A 20,633-nucleotide genomic window follows, 5' to 3' on the forward strand; every position below is an offset into this window, starting at 1 on the left:
CAGTGGTCTCCAAATTTCCAGGAATTAAAATACACAAAGTCCGTCTTACAATAGTATTAATTATATTATCTTAAACCAAAAATTAAATTATATTTCTGAAAAAAGAGGCTTGATAAAACTTCAATATAAAATATGTTAAATGAAGTATTTTAATATATGAACATTTCTACCATTAAACTATTAGCAACATATATTTATGGTTGACTTGCTAATTTAAGTAAAACATTGCAATACCACAGTAACACAAATTAAGTTAAATTTGAAACATTTGCCTGGATTATAGAATGGCATGGGAGACAAGTTAATGTGAAAATGCCTACATAGTCATGAATGACATGAGTAGAAATTTGGGTGGATATTTAAATGAGCAATAAGCTTAGTAAAATTCAGAGTTATTAAACTAGCAGTATACATTAAATATTAAACCCTTACAAAGGAGTTTTACAAAGCTTGCTCTAAAATATACAGCTCATTTCACATGGAAGTAAATATGTCCATCTTCAGTATAATATGGAATCAGACTGAACTTTCTTCTGTTCAGTATTGGTCTGAAATAGATCTGACAGACCTGTTGGAAGAATAAGAAACTGTTCAGAGAGAAACTATTTCAGGACATTCTACCCTTTGAGTTGAATGGTCTCTCTCTCTCCTCTCTCTCTCTCTCTCTGTATGTATGTATACACACATATACATATATACATTTATTTATTTACTTATCAATATGTATAAATATATAAAGAATATGCATATATGTGTTATATATGAATTACTTATGTGTAAAAAAAAAAAAAAAACCTTCACATCTAACTAGAAAAACATTCTGTCACTTGACGAAAAATGTTCATTAAAATATGCCTCAGTGGAAGTTAGGTCACTGTGAACTCAATGAACTTCTTATCCTGGAATATTCACAACAGTTAAGTTCATAAAGTCAGTAAAAATGAGAAAAGGGTCTGTAAGTTTGGCTTACTACATTGTATGAAAGGAAAAGAAATTAAACTAGGACTCTTGTTACACTATTTAATAAATATTTTTGTGGTAGAATATTTGGATTTTACCTATGAAATCTACTTATTTTAAGAATTAATTAATGAACATCAAAGGCAAAAGGAAAATAACTAATTGTTTCCTTATTTGGACAGGATATGTTCTCTATATTTGTTCATTCAGAGGCTTTCCATACACTTTGGAAATGCGTGATTTCCCAAGTGTTTCTTAAATAACAGAATTGCAAATCACCAGTTCTCCATGAAATGAAGATTGATTTCTGGCAGGTGACTGGAAGACCAGGGTCTGATTCTGATTTTGTTTCAAGCCGTGACCTTGGTGAAGTCACTCACTTTCCTTGCTTCAGTTTCTTCATCTGTAAGATGAGGAATACTCTTGCCTCGAAGGAGTTGTTAGTAAGGCAACAAAAATAATGAATAAAAGATTTTTTAAACGTGGTTTTGTTTGAAAATAAAACTATTATTTTTTCCTTTTTCTTTTTGCTTTTAATCGACTATATTTCTTGGAGGAAGATCAGTAGAATTGTTTCCTTCTTGTTTTCAAGACCTCACTATTTTATTTTAATGCCTATCTAGACTATACTGCTATTGATTGTAGGGAAAGTGTATCTTTAAATGTTTATATCTAGAAAACAACTGTATAAGTGTTTTACTTATTTGTAGAATCAGGCAAGAACCATACACTTTTTCTCTGCCCTTAACTAGGCCATTTTATGATCCTCAGCTGTGTGTAGTAAATAGGTGGATATTCTAAATTCTTTTGGTGATTTCCATTTTAAAAATGATTGCCAATGTCACTGAAAGCGGGAATATAGGCATCAAATTAAGTGCCAACACTGACAAGTAAAGTGGACTTTACATTACAAAATATCCAAGTTAAGGCAGAAACCTTACTGATCATGAGGCCCATCACCACCCCAGGCATAATTGAAGCAAATCTCAATACAGCCTTTGCAAAGTATACACTTTTACAAAGTTATATAAAGTTTAAATCCTTTTACATTTTATGATATCTTTTACAATTTCCTCCTCTTAGACTCCATCCACTCCAGCCCTACTCCACCAGAACAACAGATACCCCAAAGGCAGCAGCAGGAGCTTTACCAAGAAAGATAGTGAGTTACAATTGTCCCTGATTCCCAAATGTGAGATACTTTTCTCTAGGGGCTCTCCTGTCATACAGCTATCATCTAACGAGTACATTCTGATGCCACTTGCACTGGGGTGAGAAAAAAATATGCACTTCTGATATGTTTAACCTATGATGTGGGAATGCTGGATATTGGAGACAATAAATGCAACATTAAGCAATATCCTTAGAGCGAAGATGCTGACCCGTCCTTCATTTACCCTTTGTGGTTGTTCTGTTACTCCTTTAATGGATGAACATTTACTCCAGACACTCATATTTTTCTTATTTCTTTTCCTATTCATTCGGCTTCTTTTTTCAGAAAAGCTATTTAGAGGAGCTTTTCTTATTTCTCTGCTGATCATTCAAGGCTCTGTCTCAGGCTCTCCTCTCACTCTACACACTCTTCTACCTGTTCTCATCCAGTCTCTGCTACAATTACAAGTTACCAGCCAATGACCCTCAAAGTGACATCCTTAGTCTAGAGCTCTCTTATGGGCTATAATCTACATACTTAAATATTCAACAGCCTATTGGATATCTTAATTTGAGTTTCCCCAGACCTTCAAGCTCATCACATAAATAAGAATATCCATTATTATCTAACCTGGCCAAACCTCTCCCTTCCAGTTTTCACTACTTCAATAAATGGTGTAATCCTTCTCCCAGATGCCCAAGTCAGAACACTGAGCATTTTTCTCGATGCCTTTTTCTTTCTCACCTTTGCATGTTATCACTAGTTTTGCCAATTCTACCTCCTATATATCTCTCACATTAGTTTACATATCTCTATCCTCATAGCCACGGCTTAAATTTGTTCCATCCAGTGCCCATCGATTTTTGTCTAGATAATTTCAAAGTCCCTCAATCACATTCTTCCTACAATTTTATTGCCTCTTTAAGTGATTCTCCACAAAGCTAATATTGTCTTTTTTAACACTGTAAATACAGTCATGTCTGTTTCCTGTCTAAAATGCTTCGATGGTTTTTCAATTGTTTTAAGGTTAAAATTCAAGCTCATTAGCATAACATTCTCCAAGATCTGGTCCCTGTTCACCTGTCCAACTCCATGTCTGACTATTCCCTACCACCCACGTCGAACTGCAGATATAATAAAGTACTATATTTGCAATTCTAGGAAACTGCCTGTCAATCGCTTTTCTCTCTTAAATACACTTTTCCCACTGCCTGGGATGTTTTGGTTTCTCTCTCTCTCTCTCTCTCTCTCTCTCTCTCTCTCTCTCTCTCTCTCTTTTTCTCTTTGCTTATCTAGCCCGTACCCATCATTAATAATTTTGTTCAAGTGTCACTTCTGGAAAGTTGTCTCAGGCTCTCTCTTTATTCCCACCACTTAGACTCTGTTAGGACCCCTGCCTCTGAGCTCCTGCATTATGAAGGTCTGTAATAGCATCTCAGTTCTCACCAATTTTTATATTTATTAAGAACTGAATACACATGCCAGGCATGGGGCTAAGAGCTAGAGCCACATAAAGATGAAGACACAACTCCTCTCTGTGAAGCACTTGGCATAGTCTAGCTCTCTTTTCACACTGTGTAGTTTGCTTTCATCCTCTTTCATTATGCTATGAACTTCCTGAGGCCAGGAAATCTCAGTCTCCAATGCCTAGCACAGTATCTGGCACATTCTGTGTGCTCGATAAATATGTGAATGGATAGCTTTGGCTTTCCACACATGTGGAAGATGATTTCAGGGGGTCTTAAAAATCCTTATAACATTTGAAAAATAAGCATGCATGGGTAGACATGTTATCTTTGCCTTTGTTATAAAAATCCTTTCTGACATGCTGCTCCATCTCACTTCTCGCATTTGTTAGCATTTTGGCAGAAGCCCCAAATGTATCCAGGCATTATTTATGTAATGCCTACTCTCAATGTGTGCCCTGGCTGAGTGGCAGGCAAACCCCAGCTTTTCTATTAAATGAAGTCTTTATCTCTGATAGAATACACAACTTGGTTTTCTTATGTTGTGTTGCAGTTGCCTTAATAGATATCCTAGAGCTTTTCTTATTAGCCCCCACTAGAGCGCCATGACAGCTGTAAACCATTAGTTTAGGGCTTGCCAGAGGCCTGTAAAGCACTGTGCCATGATCATATGATTAATCCAATTCGTGCAACAACCATAATTCTGAATTTCTGATGGAGTTTTAATAGAGATGATTGGGGGAGAATGTATCTCAGAGCTACTAAAATTCATCTTTGCTCCCAATCAATGTCAGACTGAATTTGAGAAAGTATTCTTTTTGTTCTTAACCAAAAAGAAAATTTTTTTTTCATATTTCTTGGCTGACGAGGTAATTGTAGATACTCTCTGGAAATGTTTTGCAGAAAACAGTTCTCCAAAATTTATGTCTGTCATTAGCTGTACATGAACAAGAGGAAAGTGAGTTGGGAAATGTGTATGCATGCCCCATAAATGGCTCCCAGCTGTTTCTATGCTGGTTTCTTTCTCCACCAAGAAGGTGAATGCCAGTCACAAACTTATGCAACAGTGTCCCTGAGATTCTGGGGTCTTGTGTAAAAGTACAGTGTTCCCAAAGGATCTCTGAAGAGTGAACCAACGTTTGAACACTTCATTGCTTTCTTATGCTCTCAAAATTAAAAAGGAGGACAGACAAAACAGAATACATTTTTCATACGTTACCTCAGTCAATATTAGCTACTCAGATAGTTGATTGAATATGAAATAGAGAAAATACAAGGTTTACATTGAACCTTGTATCCATATCAATTCTTAACTCCCTCTCTTATGATGCCACTTTTACCTGATGCTAAAAGAAAAGGAAAATATTCCTACACAAGATGACAGCCACTGTGGCGCTACATTTAATTACTAAATTTCTTAAGAATACTTTATTTACTATTCATAAATGTATTCAATAAGTTCTTACGTGACAACTTTATGACAGACACTTTGTATGGTGTTGAGAACCCCAAAGCATTGAAAATAGATATCTTTCATGCCTTCAGTGGGGATAGATACCAGCATTAACAAATGTGATTATAATAAATCATATTACAAATCATACATGATAAATATGATTATAATTTGTGATAAAGGGTATGAAGTAAAAGTAAAGAATGTGAGGACAGAATGCAAGAACACAAAGCGTTAAGCAGCCTTGACCTCCCCAACATCCAACCCTAGCACAGATGTGCAGAGCAGTGCTCCTTGAAATAGCATGAACCAACAATTTCTTAGCCCCAACGTGGGCAGAGCAGCCCATTGTTTTAGCTGAGACCAGGTCCATTGCTGTGTTGGCCAGGAACCAACTGGAGAGCACCCTGCCATCTGACAGCTAGGGATGTGCCTCTGCACTGGCTAAGAACTATCTATGATGGGCTACTGCCTGAGAAGTTCTGCTGTAGGTCTGTCAAAAGAAAACTTAATGTTTGTTGCAAGACAGAGAGGCTACTTGGAAGCTACTCTTGGAAGCCACTCTTCTAGCTTCCAAGACTCCTTCCAGATGGTCTACTTGCCTGTTCCAAACTCAACCACACACATTTTTCACCTTGAACTTCGCATCCATCCAGGGAAACATTGTTTAATATTCTCATTTACAAGGGAATCAGGCTCAAAAAGGATGCATGACCTGCTCAAGGTCACACAGTTAATATTTGATGGTGTTGGAGTCCAAACCCAGCTTTCCTGAATCCAAAGCAGGAGCGCTCTTTACTGTGTAGGTAAAAAAAAAAAAATAAGATTCTATTGCTTTCCTCTAAGAATGCTGACAGATGAAATGGGAAAAATAATGCAATCGTAAGGACTAAATAGGAAAGTACAAGTTAAGCACTTAGTCAACTGGCATATAATATACATTTGATAAAATATTAGTTATTACAAATATTAAAACTACTGTTCTAGCAGTACAGGTTATCTTATTGTTTATAAAAGAAATTTAAAAGATTTTTTTTCTGTGCATAAACTAAAATATTTCCGATTAAAAGAGAATGAATGAAAAAGTATAAGAAATTTTGAAAATATAGAAAATTATAAGCAGGGAAATGAAAGTTGTTCTTACTCTCATTAATTAAAGAGTAATAGGTATATAGCAAAAATGGTGATAAATCACTTGGATCTCTCTTCAAGAAAGAATTCTTGATGCAGCTATAAGGAAAATTTATAGAGTTGATAGTCTCCAGCCATTAATACCCAAGGAAGTCTCTTGGCTTTGGAGATAAGGCCATGCTCTTCCCTGTTTACAAGTAAACGTGGTAGAGGTCAAGTTCCTGGCCAATTCAGTATAAAACTCCTCTTGTGGTCAGCCTTTGCTCTGGCACTCCCTGTTGGGTTAGCAGAGACTGTCAGATCTGCTTTGTGGAGAGTACTTTCTCCACCCGTTCTCCTGATAGGTATTAGATCTGCATAGAGGTCTGCAGACTATTTCTGTCCAATCTTACTTCCTCCCCCTTCTATCTTTCACAGGTATTATTCCCCCAACAAAGGCCCTCAAACAAAGAACTTAACACTCCTAATTCCATCGTGAGATCTGCTTCCTGAAAGACTCAACCAACATCAAGGTATCTTTGCTCTCAGTCTTTTTTCTAAATGTATTTGTGTGTGCACTTGTGTGTAATTTTTGTTGCATAATTGAGCTCATATCATGGACTTAATTTCATAAAATTGTTTTGTTGTCCACATTAAATATTAGAATGTTTCTGTCATTAAAATTATTTCACCAATATCTTTTTAAAGGGTGAATAATGATTATGTTCATATACTTGTGTACATCATTTAACTGAACTTTTACAATATCAATTCAAAATAGACATTTTTAATACCACTTTTAAAGATGAGGAAACTGAAGTTCAGAAAAGTCAAGTGACTTAGCTGCAGGCACAGAGCAAGCAGAGCCAAAGCATAGCATGAACATTAGGTCCCAGTCTTGCCAAAGCCTGAGCCTATGCGGCTTTGACCTACATAATGTCTTGTCCCTACCCTCTTCCCATGCATCAGACTCTAACTCGAATGGCAGCCTTTACCTCTACTCCTTGTAGCATTTATCCTGGCCCTCACCAGGGAAGAAATTGAGGGTCAGGATATTGTTCCTGACTTAAACATTACTGTCACCTAGTTATTAGACATAAAGTAATAGCAGACTTTTCATTTAGTTGTTAAAAATTTGTAGGACATCTAATGTGTGTAGATAGAAGTTACATATGTCTTTGATGGGATAGAGACTACTACAATTCCAGATGAAAGGCAATATGATAGAACTTTACAGAAGGTTCTCTGAGGATATAATTCAAGGAACAGAATTGCAACGAAAGCTTTTGAGGAAGCTGAGCTTAAAAGATTTATTGAGCATTTCAAGGCCGTAACAACATGTGCAAAAGGAATCTAAAGAAACATTAGCTATAACTAAAAAAGTGTGTGTGTGCGCGCACGCGCACACGTGCGCGCACACGTGCATGTGCACGAGTACTTGAGTGTTAAGGGAAAGTGCTAATAAGAAGTATTATGGGCTGAATTGTGTCCCCCCAACCACCGGCATCTGAGAACATTACTATATTTGGATGTAGGATATTTTAAAAAGTTATTAAGGTTAAATGAGGTCATTAGGGTGGGCCGTAATCCAAAACGACCAATGTCCTTAAAGGAAATTGGGACAGACACACTGAGAAGAAAGACAATGTGAAGACACAGGGAGAAGAGGGTCATCTACAAGCCAAGAAAAGAGGCCTCAGAAGGAACCAGTTATGACAACACTTTGATCTTGGACTTTTGGCCTACAGAACCAATAGGAAATTTCTATCATTTAAGCCACCCAGCTGTGATACCTTGTTTGGCAGTCCTAGCTGACTAGTACTGGAGATGAGGCTGCAAAAGCAGGCAAGGACTTGATTATGAAGGCCCTTGCATGCCATATTTAGTTTATGCTTCTATTCAGAAGACAATAGAGAGTTACTAAAATATGTAAATCAAGGAGAGATATAATAAAATTCGTGTTTTAGAAATGTTTAACCTTTGTACTCAGTAATTCCAATTCTGTTCCTATGAAGCTCTTCTTCCATGATGAAAGTAAATGGGGCTTCGGGGAGGATGGAAGTAATTATTCAGTGACTGGTTTCTACATATCTGATTAGGCTTCGAGCTGCAGTCTCTGACAATCCCATCTCTAGTTTGTCCTTGTTTTCAACCTTCTTCTTCTTCTTCTTTTTTTTCAAGAATAACCCCTGAGTCCACAATTCTGACTCTTCTTCCAGGCCATGAGTCATGCCTGTCTCACCAAATCTTATCAGTACTGATGACCCAGCATGACATTTAGGGAACACTGGAAAGACATAAAGATGTTACACTCTGGAAGTATTTATAATAGAGACCCAATACTGAGCTTCAAATGGGATTCAAACTCATCTGGGCATAGCTGAAAATGTGGACGATGCCTATGGGGTGCCCAGGGGAAAAAGTAGTCTGGAAATACTGATCTCTGCTGTCAATCTCTAGTCCAACTCTTTGGATGTGTGCAGGGATAATGGAGGGGAAAACTGAAGAAGTTGGTTTCATGGGCTTCTGGTGAGAGATAGAGTGTGTGGTAGGGTGGTTAGTAGAGATCTCCCCGTGTGCTTTACATATTACATGGCACAGGCCCTGTGAAAGGCTTTGCTATTTGGGGAGCAGGTAGCAATAACAATGTTGGCATGGAAATGAGAGTTCTCACAGGAAGGAGGTAGACAATGAGAGAATCATCTATAAACACATGAAGCATCCTCTTCTCTCACCCTCACTCCTGGGGACCACCCATGACACTTACGGCAATAATGGATCCAGGAGGGTCAAGTCTTTGGGTGGCTAGTGGTGCCCATGGAATTTTGGCTTTACCAGGTCAAGGAATTACTCAGGTAATTACTGAGTGTCATTCATCAATTTCTACTGCTGTTTCATCCCTATTCCTTGTTTCGTGTGCCAGTGCTTATATAGCATGTCATATATCAAACTATTATCTTTAATTTCTGGGAGGAAATAAGGGTAGATGGTAAGACAGATTTCCACCTTCTGTACATAACATGACTTATTTTCTTCTTAACTTTTCTGCCTTTATAAAATGATTTGGTAATTAATAATGGCTTTATTTTTAAAATTATGACAGAATGGGAACAAGGTGCTATTATTTTCTCATAAAAATCATCTTTATGACATTTGGTATTATCCCACTCAAAAAAGGCAGTAAGGATTCATTGCTACACGCTTGGGCACAATACTCAACAGACATGATAAATTGAGCAGAGTGGGCTCTTCTTTCATGATGGAGGGAGAAAGTAGGTGGTGAAGCAGAAAGGAATTTCTTATAGATAAAACAAATAGAGACCTAACAACTACAATCCTATCAATAAGCACCTTAAATGAAAAAGAATTAAGTGCTCTAACCAAAAGATAGAGTGGCTGAAAGGATAAGAAAATAGGACCCCTACATGTGAAAGGAAGAGGATGGAAAAAGATATTGCTTTGATGGACCTAGAAGGTGTTAAGTCAGGCAGAAAAGATAAACACTATATGATTTCACTTATATGTGGAAACTAAGGAATAAAAAAAAAAACAACCAAACTAATCAAAAACAGACTCACAAATATAGTGGGCCACTTGGTGATGAAAAGAAAGGAAGGGGGTTTGGGGAGGCTTGAAGAATGGGGTGAAGGGCTAAAGAACTACAAATTAGTAACTGATGGATGGTCATGGAGATGGGGGGCACGGCATAGGGAATGCAGTTAGCATTAATACATTGGCTACGTGGAGGCTCAGGGGAGGGAGGGTGCAATTGGGGGGATCATTTTATGAACCGTATAGATGTCTAACCAATGTACTGTATCTTGAAACTAAATTTAAAAAATTTAGTTTTACTTATAACTTTTAACTCTCCAAGTTATAAGTAATTGACTCATCTCAGCTTCCTGTAGCTGAATTTACCATGAATCTTAGTTATAGGCTTAAGACCATGATATTCCTGAATTAACCATGACTAGTTTTGAATATATACCAATAAGTTTTAGTTCTATTGCTCGCTTAGCTTTAGTAATGGGGTGACGGGTTTTATTTTCCAAAAATGGCCATGGCAATATTTCCTGCCTCACATGCTATTCTACTTTCCTAACAAGAGGAAGAGCCTATTTCTCTTCCTCCTGAATCTGTGCCAGCCTTTGTGGTATAAGCAGAATACAGAAATCGGGTCATCAATGACCACGCAACTTCCACCTGCCTCTCTCTACTTTATTATGCTAACTCATAGGAATAAGTCATCGTGTTGTCAATAGCCCAGGCCCCATGGAGAGGCCATGCACATAGGTGTTTTAGTCTATGACCCCAGCTGAGGTCCAAGGTAATATATCCAGCATCAACTGCCAGACATGTCAGCGAACAAGTCTTCAGGTGATTCTAGCCCTCAATCTTCAAACTGATATTAGTGAAGTGAAGTTATTTCCACTGAGCCAGTCCCAGATTGCAGATTCATGAACAAACTAAAAGCTTTCATTGTTTTAGTGTGTCTATTACACAACAATAGGGACTAGAATGAATGGGCTTGTTGTCAACGAAACATGATTCCACTGTGCTAGGGATGAGTGCTCAGTGTTCTTGTGGTGACACTGAGTGACAGCACTTTGCAGTCATTTTGAAGCTACAGTTACCTAGTAGTCAAGAGCATAGGCATTGGAAGCAGAAGTGCTGGGTTCAGATCCCAGCCCTGCTTCCCAACTACCAGCTGGCGACCTCTGGCTTCATTGTAAACAGGGGACATTTTTATTTACCTCAAAGCTGTTGTGGGACTAATTGAGAGTCTTGAATCACTTAATAAAAATTGTTATGTATTCTCTTAGGAACTAAGATCTCTGAATCAGTCGAGTTCAAATTTTTAGAAACGGGGAGCAACACTTTAGGGAGTAGGTTATTAAAAGTAGTGATGGGAAGAACTTTTCCACCTCTACCCTTTGATTCCTGAATATGTAATATTTTGGCTATGGGATTAAAAAGTACCATACTCTAGTCATTGGCTCAGAATGTTGTACTTAATTACAGAATATTGATTTAATATGAAGAGTATTGATTTCCACATTATGGTTTGGTGGATTAGATATCATTCCATTCATGATGAGTAGCTCAGATTATGTGACCATCTGGTATCCTATGGTGAAACATTAAGTTTTCATCTGGGCCCAGTAGCAAGCAGGAGCCAGAGGTCTATACAACATCCCTGTTTGCACAGACTTCAGCACCATTATATCAGCAGGGCCAAAGGCCTAAGTGATAGCATAGTATGCACCAAACCTGGTCCTGCTGTAGGTCTCGCCCCACTGTCAGTTACTCAGCAAATGAGTGAGAGCAGTACACTCATATTAGTATATACTGTTTTGAACATTAATAGATAGCTGGGCCTCTTTCTTAATGGTAAGAAACTTGTCCTTCCCTTTGGAGGGGGTATTCCAACAAGCCAAAGACACCTGAAACCTTAGAAACTTTTTTTAAAAAACAGTTCCCTGTACTTTAATAGTGTTTATTTCCCACACTCGGGCACACATTTGTCTTATTTAAACTCCTAGGATACTTGTCATGAACTGCCCTCCTCAGGTCTAGTCAGAGAGATGTCAGGGGACTTAGGTTCTCGACACTGTTATGACTGAGATGAGATTTGGTATGGCTTTCTGCCTTCTGGGAGAAACAAACTGTTTCTAATGGTCACTGATGTTAATATGGAGAAAAGAAAAGCACTTAACTGATCAATATGCATATTAGTTGACAAGGGCTGTGTAGATTTGCTTCAATAAATATACCACATGTGGTGCAACAGCTATAAAATGAAATCGCCACCTAATTGGATTTATGATACTCCATGCTCATTCTCTACAATCCACTTTCAAACAGAGCAATTAAGTGAGAATGTGATAGGAATCATGACCCCTAAATGCTCAAGTCTTTGATGAGGCCACTAATCTCTCTAGCAGTCCCATACATAAAGCCTTGGCTCTGGTTAGGAGAGAAAGTTCTTGAACCAGTGTGATAATTTTGCTCTTTCTCGAGGTGTTTATTTCAATTCTGTATTTAGGAATCAAGGAGATAACCACAAGATTAGATCCACTGGGCCCACTGTGAGATAGACTCTAATAAAACTCCATTTAACAGCTGATCTCCATAAACCTTAACACTAAGACCTTAGAATCCAGTTCAACACATATTGTCTAAGTATCCACTATTATAAATTAACATCATTCTACTGTTTAGTTAAACTCAACTCTGGCTTGGTTGAAGTTAAATTTCTTTCTAGAGCTTTCTGTATGGTAGCTCTAGTTATGGGTCTAGAAGTAGTTAGGGGCAGTGGAGTGGATCTAGGGGAGAATGAGCATTGTCTTGCAAGGTATTAGCTTCAGGGGACCTTCAAGCAAGTTGATGGCATTAATAGAAGAGGACGAATTTCATCTATCAGCAAGGGATGCTCAGCAAATGAGTGGGATCCTGGTTCTCAAATTTTATCCAACTGCTCGATTCCAATTCAAAGGGTCTCCCTTCATCCCAGTTAAGAACCAGTATTTCACACGAGAGGCTTGAAAAGTGCATGAATGTTATTGTGTTGTGATTTGAAAATTATAAAAACAATCTGAGTCTTTCATAATTTGAGCTCTCAGTCACGCTGATGCTGAAAATTCTAAGCCTCGAGCTTCTTGTTTTCTTTGATGTCATTAGAACTAGCCTAGTCATCTCACCATCCTTATGCCATCATTACCACTGTTCAGGGTTAACTTGGTTTCTCAAGCCCTGCCTTGTATAGGCATTCTTCTCCAGGTTTCAACAGATTTTGCTAATAGTAATTGTGAAAATTAGTCACTCCATGGACTCTTGCTATCATATTTTCCACCAATAATCAGTCCATCATTTTGTACAAATCCATTCATATTCCTATTTCTTATAATCTTTTTCCTAAGGTACCTCTACTGGTACCAAGTATTAATCAGGATCTACACAGGAAAACAAAAACATTAGGTATTTTAAGCAAAGAAAATTTAATAGCAAAAATGTGAAATGTAAAAAAGAAAACTGAAGGAGCAGAAGGAAGAAACGATGTCACCCTGAAATCGGGAAACTGCTGTCATTTCTGTAATGAAGCCCATTTGCATGCACCATCTAGTGTGCAGGGGCTAGAACTTCCAAAGAGAGCAACTCCTGCCAGAGTTGCAATCCAGGAAAAGCTGGTCTGCTGGATTAATGCACAGCCATCTGGTCTCCACTACTCTTAAAACAACCACCAGCTACCAGAGCAACTGCCGATGCTTTCAGAGCCAGGATCAGAATTGTTCTTCCTTCCTCTGGCTTTAGAATCTACTATCGGTGACTCCTTTTGGGCACAATTTAGCAAGAAGCCAGCTGCCAAAAGAACCTGGGAAACATATTTGCCGAGTCACGGTGCCAGTAGTTCAGAGCTGAGTAGAGAATAGGCATACAGCTGGTAGAAAACAAATAAATAACTAAAGATAGCTGGATGGAAAGATAGATTCTGGGATGTTGGTGGCATTGAGGAGTTGACTTAATAGCCCTGGGCTAGTCTGTTTCATGAAAAGTAAAATAAAATTTCCATTGCTTAAAAACTGTTATTTGTATTCTCTACTGTATTCGGCTAATGACTATCCCTGAATTCCGAAAGGAGAAGTAGGATGCTACAGTATGGAATTAACTTGGCAGGACATTGGGAGGGAGGACACACATACTCTAGCCTGGAGAACTGGTGACCTTTGTTAATAAGGTAGTGAAACACTCAGCCTTTTTTTTTTTTTTACCTGCTGTACCTTAAACCACAACCCATGTTCCTATTAAGACTGTGGTGTTAGGGAAAATGGCAAGAAATCCAGAAATTTTTGATGTGAGCTTATTATTTCTTGTTGTCTCTATAAGAATGTCTGATAAAAAAAAAATATATGAACTTAAACTAGACCTCACCAGTCAGAAAGCTAAGATATAAAGGAATATGGCCTTGCTAAGAAAGATATTCTCTACTCCTGCCTGGAATCTAAATTGAATTAGAGCCTCATAATTTGAAGCCTAATAGAGTTGAAAAGTTGATTGCTTTTGTTTCCCAACCAGAAGAGTTATAAACTGTAGCAGTAAAGCTGCATTTGCAGTAATAGAAGAAGCTGATGCCCCAGGCCTTTAATAAGCAGCTCCCTTAAATAAGGAGATTACAAAAAGTTTAGACCAGGACCCACATTAAAAAATTCATATCATATTACAACTCAGCATATATATACATGTAAATAACTAAAACAAATGTTTCATAAAACAATATTTACATTTATTACCTGTAATACTATATGGTGTTTTGTATCCTATTCCATCCAATTCCATTTTGTTTAGTCTTAAAAAGGTTAACCATGACCTACTAAACTGCCTTCATAAACTAGTAACAAAACATTTTTTAAACTATTGCTGTACATCTTCACAAATCCTATTTCGTTTTCGTTCATTAACCCTATGTCTTCACTTTGCTCTTTGCCTAGCTAAATTATGTGGTATATCTTTCTAATCATACTCTGGCATCTCCCTCCACTCTGTTACTCCTCTTTCTCACCATCATAATTGTTATAGTTAGATCCATTTACTCCACACCTGCACTTGAGTACATGAAAATGACAGGAGCAATCACACAGCCAAGCTAAATGGGCTACTGAGTCTTTATTGATACCCAGAACCTTTCTACACTCCTTCGTCAATTCATTCCCCAACTCTAATAGGTGATTTCATATTTTCTCTTTCCTAGATTTTCCACACCTTTGCTCCTCATTTCAAACTCAGTTCATATAAATGCCTTGTTATTTCGCTGAGAAAATAAAAGCAACCAGAAGAGAATGTCAACATGCTTCCCCTGCCAAATCTACCAGCCCCTGATATGCACTGTGCCTTTTCTTCTCCTACAAGGCCTGTTGTCAACACCTCTGCTCATCCACTCAATCTCAGATCTTCTTGCAGCTGTCACTTTGAACCTGCATTACTAATTTTTACTTCTCTGCTAGATCATTTCCAAAGTTACACAACTATACCCTAATCTATCCCACTTCAGTAGAGAACTGCCTTGACTCCACATTCTACCCCAGCTACTACACATTTCTGTGATACTTATTACAGCAAAACTCTAGAGTTACTATCTCAACTTCATCTCCTCTCATTATTTCTATCAATGGTACCTATCAATGGATGAATGGATAAAAAAATGTGGCACATATAAATAATGGAACAACCCCAAGCATGCTATCATCACTGCCACCAACCAAAAAAAGTTCTTATATCAATTTCACTATGGCTTCTCAGGCTTCATTTTCTTTAGCCTGTCAGCAACCATTAATAGATAAAATGGCTGGCACTTAAATTGGATAAATTTGACTTGTAACACAGTAAAATTTAAGGTATGTAGTGTGTTACTTTGATACATTTATATATTCTAATATGGTTGCATTGTAGCAATATTGATCATATTACATGCTTATAGTACAATATTTTTTTATATTCAATATTTTATGCATTAAATCTCTATGGCTTATTTGGTACTTGTTACAAGTTTTTACCCTTAAACACTATCAATTTTATCCTTCCCCGTCCCCCATTCCCTGGTAATTATCATTTTACTCTCTGCTTTTTTTATGTTTGACTTTTTTAGATTCCACATATAAGTAATATCATACAGTACTTGTCTTTCTTTGTCTGACTTATCTTGCTTAGCATAATGTGGTCAGGGGCCATTCATGCTGTTCTCCTTTCTCGTAGATGAATAACATTCCATTATGTATATATTCCACATCTTTTTTATCCATTCATCCATTGATAGGTACCTTATACATTGTTGGTAGGAATGCAAATTAGTCCAACCACTATGGAAAACAATATGGAGATTCCTTAAAAAATTAAAAATGAATCTACCATATAATCTGGCAATTCCACTTCTGAGTGTATATACCGAAAGAAACTAAAAAAAGTTCAGTGAGATGAGATATGGAAACAACTTAATAGCCCATCAACAGCTGACTCTTTATTTGGTCTTCAGGATTCCATTCTCTTTGTCTTTCCATATCACTTCCTGTGATTTCTTAGTCACCTTTCCTAATACTCACCCAGCTCCCAAACCTCTAAATATTCATGTGCCCTTAGTCTCACATATCTCTTTTGTATAAATATTGTAGATCACTTATTTCAGTCCTATGAATTTTAACAGCATTGCTTTTTGAGGATTCCCAAATATATATATTTCCAGCATCAACTTCTACCCTGAACTTTGATCTCAAATATATAAAACTGGCTACTCGATATCTCCACTTCACTCCACTTCATTCCATCCCACCCCACTCTATAGGGCTGTCAAACTTAACACGCCCTCAACTGAACATTCCTCTTTATTCATCTCAAACCTGCCTCTCCTCTAGTGTTCCCAGTCTCAGAAAATGTAAAAAGCTTTTTTTCTAATCACTTAAGCCCAAATTCTTGATTTCACTCTTTTACTCTTGCAATCATTCATGCTCTACATTGCACCTTTAATAAAGCAAGTTTTATACGCTCTTCTTTTCTTAGTATTTCCAAAATTTGACCAATTATTTTCAATTCTGCTACTACCACGTTTCAAGACACAATAGTTCTTGCCTGTACTACTAAAATATTCTCTATAGTCCCTGCTTTTGTGGCTTGCTTGCTTTTCTCTCCTTTTGAAATCATCAGATATTAGTGTGAGAACTGATGCACAAATCAATGGCACAGCATAGACAGTCCAGAAAGAAACCCAAATATGGTCAATTGATTTTCCATAAAGCTGCTAAGACAATTCAATGGAAAACATAATTATTTTAAGAACTAATGCTGAAATAACAGAAAAGTCATAAACAACAATGACAATAACAAAAACAAATCTCAATCTAGACCTATAATTTTAAAATGAAGTATAGGTCCAAATGTAAATATAAAACTAAAATTTTTAGAAAAAAAATGTTTGTAACCTCAGACTAGGCAAAGAGTTCCTAGGCGTAAAACAAAAGCAAGATTTATAAAAGAAAATAATGATGTATTGCACTTTATCAAAATTTAAAAATGTTGCTCTGAAAAAAACTCTTCAAAATGAAAAATTATAAGCCACTACAGAGAGAAAATATTTGCAAGTGACATATTTTGACAAAATATTTGTATCTAGAATATATGAAGTACCCTCAAAACTTAAGAATAAGAATAAAAAATTTAAAAGGGCAGATAAAAATGCCCTTTAAAGGGCTTTCCCAAAAGCTTAACTCTAAATTTTTCACTTTCATCTCTGGCTAGAACTGGATCACATGCTACCAAAGTTACAAGGGAATCTCTACTTTAATCAGTCACCTCACCATCCTGAAGCTGCATAAAACTAGTGTTTTCCTGCTGCATAAAATTAGTGTTATGCTAATAAGTAATAAGAGTGTCCCTGTCCCTTCAGACTTCCATTTACACCTGCCTTGAATATAATAAAGATCGTGCTGGCACTGAAGCAGCTGTTTTGCAACCTTGATACTAGAATATGTGGACAAAACCACATGTTAAGCCAGTGGCCTGTGAGTTCACACGCTGAAAAGTGCTCGGCACATGAGTGCTCAACAACATCGGTAGTTATTGTTGTTGTGGTAAGTTATTTATAACAAAAGAAATCCCTAAAATAAAGTTGGTGTTCAACAAATTCTTGTCTAGAGCTTGAATGAATAAATATTTAGTGTTTTTTTTTTTTTTTTTGTCATGATCACAACTTTACTGTCCATTAGATTAATCTTTCTAGTAAACAGTCTCCTGGTTCTGAGCTTGCAATCCCTTACTTAGATGGGTCTCTGGTACCTAACTAGGTTGTCCTATTGCTGTACCGTTACTATCATAGCTGTTCTTTGAGTGCTTTTTACATGGGCAGTAGGTCATTCTAGACTGTTTTTTAGATGTTTAGTTGTAATGCTTACCAAAGCAGTAAAAGGTACTTCATACATATATGAAGATTCAAGGAAAAGATTGGATAATGAGTGTGTATGTGTGTGTGTTTGTGTTTGTATAAGCACTAATTAAATCCCATCCACTAATTTTTCAATGGTCTTTGTTTTAATTCTTAAGGAGTCTGCAAAATCTATTTTAGACTGTTTTAAATGTATAGATATGAATAATTATGTAAGCAATAATCCTATGATGCTTTTAATAATAAGTAAAGAATTTCTACATTTCTGTGTATTTGTTTTCAAAATACTTTCTCCATAGTATGATTTTTTCCAAAAGTAATTATTTTCTCATTTATTATTTAAACATTGAATTTATAATTTATGTTGAAGGTCTGAGTGTTTTTTTTTCTCCAAAAAATATATATTGAGCAACTGCCATTTTTCCTCACAGAAATGATCAACAAACTTGGAATACTTCTTTCTGTTTAATTTTTTAAAATGCATAATTCATCTTTAAGTTTCATAATTGTATCATACATTATCTTGAGACTGCTACTAAAAATCTATGAAATACAAATGATTCTTATAGTCTCAATCTCATGTTAAGTATTTTGAAGATTCCAAAGAGTTAAAAAAAAAAAGACTTTGTATTTTAAAATCAACCTCTTGAGTGATACTCTGGCTTCAACCTCATTGTTAAAATACATTCTCTGTGAAATATGCAGTAAATGAACTTCACATATAGTACTATCTCATAATCTTGCTCTGGAGTCAGTTACTTTGTTTTATCAAAGAAAGTGTTCCATAATGTTAGTGTTACATACTCCTTTAAAACCTTTGTTTATTAAATGTGGAAAATATTGATAGTGTTCATCAACGTTCAGTATTCCCCTATTGCTTGGGCACACAGGAAACTATTCTTCCCACCAATGGCTATTAATGGAGCCATCAACTACTTCCAGCCAGTGAAATATAAGTGGAAGTGAGCTGAGTTATTTCCTGCCCGAGGCTGTAAAAAGCCCCACATGAAAATCCATCACTGTTTTTTCCTGCCTCAGAGACCTGGCAGGCAGACTGTGCTGAGATGATAGAGCACGTGAGTGGACGCACACTGGATCTCTAGGTCATTGTTTGGAAGATAGCTCCCTTGGGAAGAAGCCATTAGACCTACTGAAGACATAGTATGAGCAGGAAATAAACTTTTGATATATTAAGACATTATAATTTTTAGTTAATTTGTTACCAAATTATAGCTTGGCTTCTCCTGATGAATACATTAAATAATTCACTTTTTGGTAAGTCTTCGTAACCTTTGGTACATTTTTCCTTTAGTCATTCACAAAGATGCAGTTATTTGTATAGTCATTATTGAAAAAGAATCTAAAAAAAATGCCTTAAGCTGCGAGACATTAAAATATTCTAACTTTTATCCAACTCTACAGCCATTCTTCCACACTGGACAATTTATTCAAATATTATCTTATCCAAATCTTCAGAAACGATGTCTTCCCCCATGAGTCTTTTAATAGTAACTGTTTACAGAGTAATGCATTTTAGTCTATCACTATATTATTTTCCATGTATCACTTCATCTAACACTGTTGCGACGAAGAAACAAGTGTTTTCCTTTTGATATCTCTTTGTCTTTTCCTATTAGGTAAGAAAACTTCAATAGGAAGTTCTCTGTACTTACAAAATTCATTAAAAATTTTAAACTAATGGACTGAGAATCCCATAAACTTAAATATTGCTAAAACAAAAAGTTGTAGAGGTCTGGGTTCATATTCTGTATGTTCGGTGTTTATATGATTTAAATTCTGAGTGTTTTCAGATAAACCATGATGGTTTCATGCTAGTATTTCAAGATCTCATATACAATTGAGGTTCATTCTTAAATCTTTCAAATAATTTCAACATGTTTGTCTGACTTTTAGTCTGATCTGTTTGGAATATGATCATTTTAGCCACAGAATGTGTGTGATAATAATTTTGTCTTATAGTTTTTTTCCCCTTAATTATTACTCGTATCTTTATATCATGGTTTCCTTGCAAGAATCATTTTTAAGATACATGTCTTTTATATGAGGTTTCATTCAGTTATAATTAGATAATATAACCCATAAATAATACACCTAACTAAGAGTATATAAGTTTAAATACATTACAGTATACTGAAAGTTAACAAATGAATAAAGGTACCATATCAAGCCTTCTGCATTGGTGGAACTCCTGAGGGATACCTCCTACGGTAAAGAATGAAGGGTGACTCAGTGCTCATTCTTACAACCTCATTTTTTTCTCAGTCTCTCTGTTTCCTCTAATATGGAGATAGAAAGAACAAAATAAACCAGTTCCAAGCCCTTCATGAATCTAGGGGTGACACTGTTAGATATAAGCAGAGGTCTCTGCAGAAAGCATTTCATCCAAGATAACACTTAGCTAGAAGACGGACTTTTACTTTGCGCCTTTCTTTTTTTCTTTTGTCTTGGAACTTGACACAATGTTTGAAAAAGCAAACATCTTGCCTGAAGCTAAGAAGTATCAAGTACCAACTTTTAAGTGTCAAAATGTGAGCTAGGATCCAGAGA

The sequence above is a fragment of the Rousettus aegyptiacus genome, unplaced genomic scaffold (assembly GCF_014176215.1).
Source record: "Rousettus aegyptiacus isolate mRouAeg1 unplaced genomic scaffold, mRouAeg1.p scaffold_m13_p_3, whole genome shotgun sequence".
Classification (NCBI taxonomy): domain Eukaryota; kingdom Metazoa; phylum Chordata; class Mammalia; order Chiroptera; family Pteropodidae; genus Rousettus; species Rousettus aegyptiacus.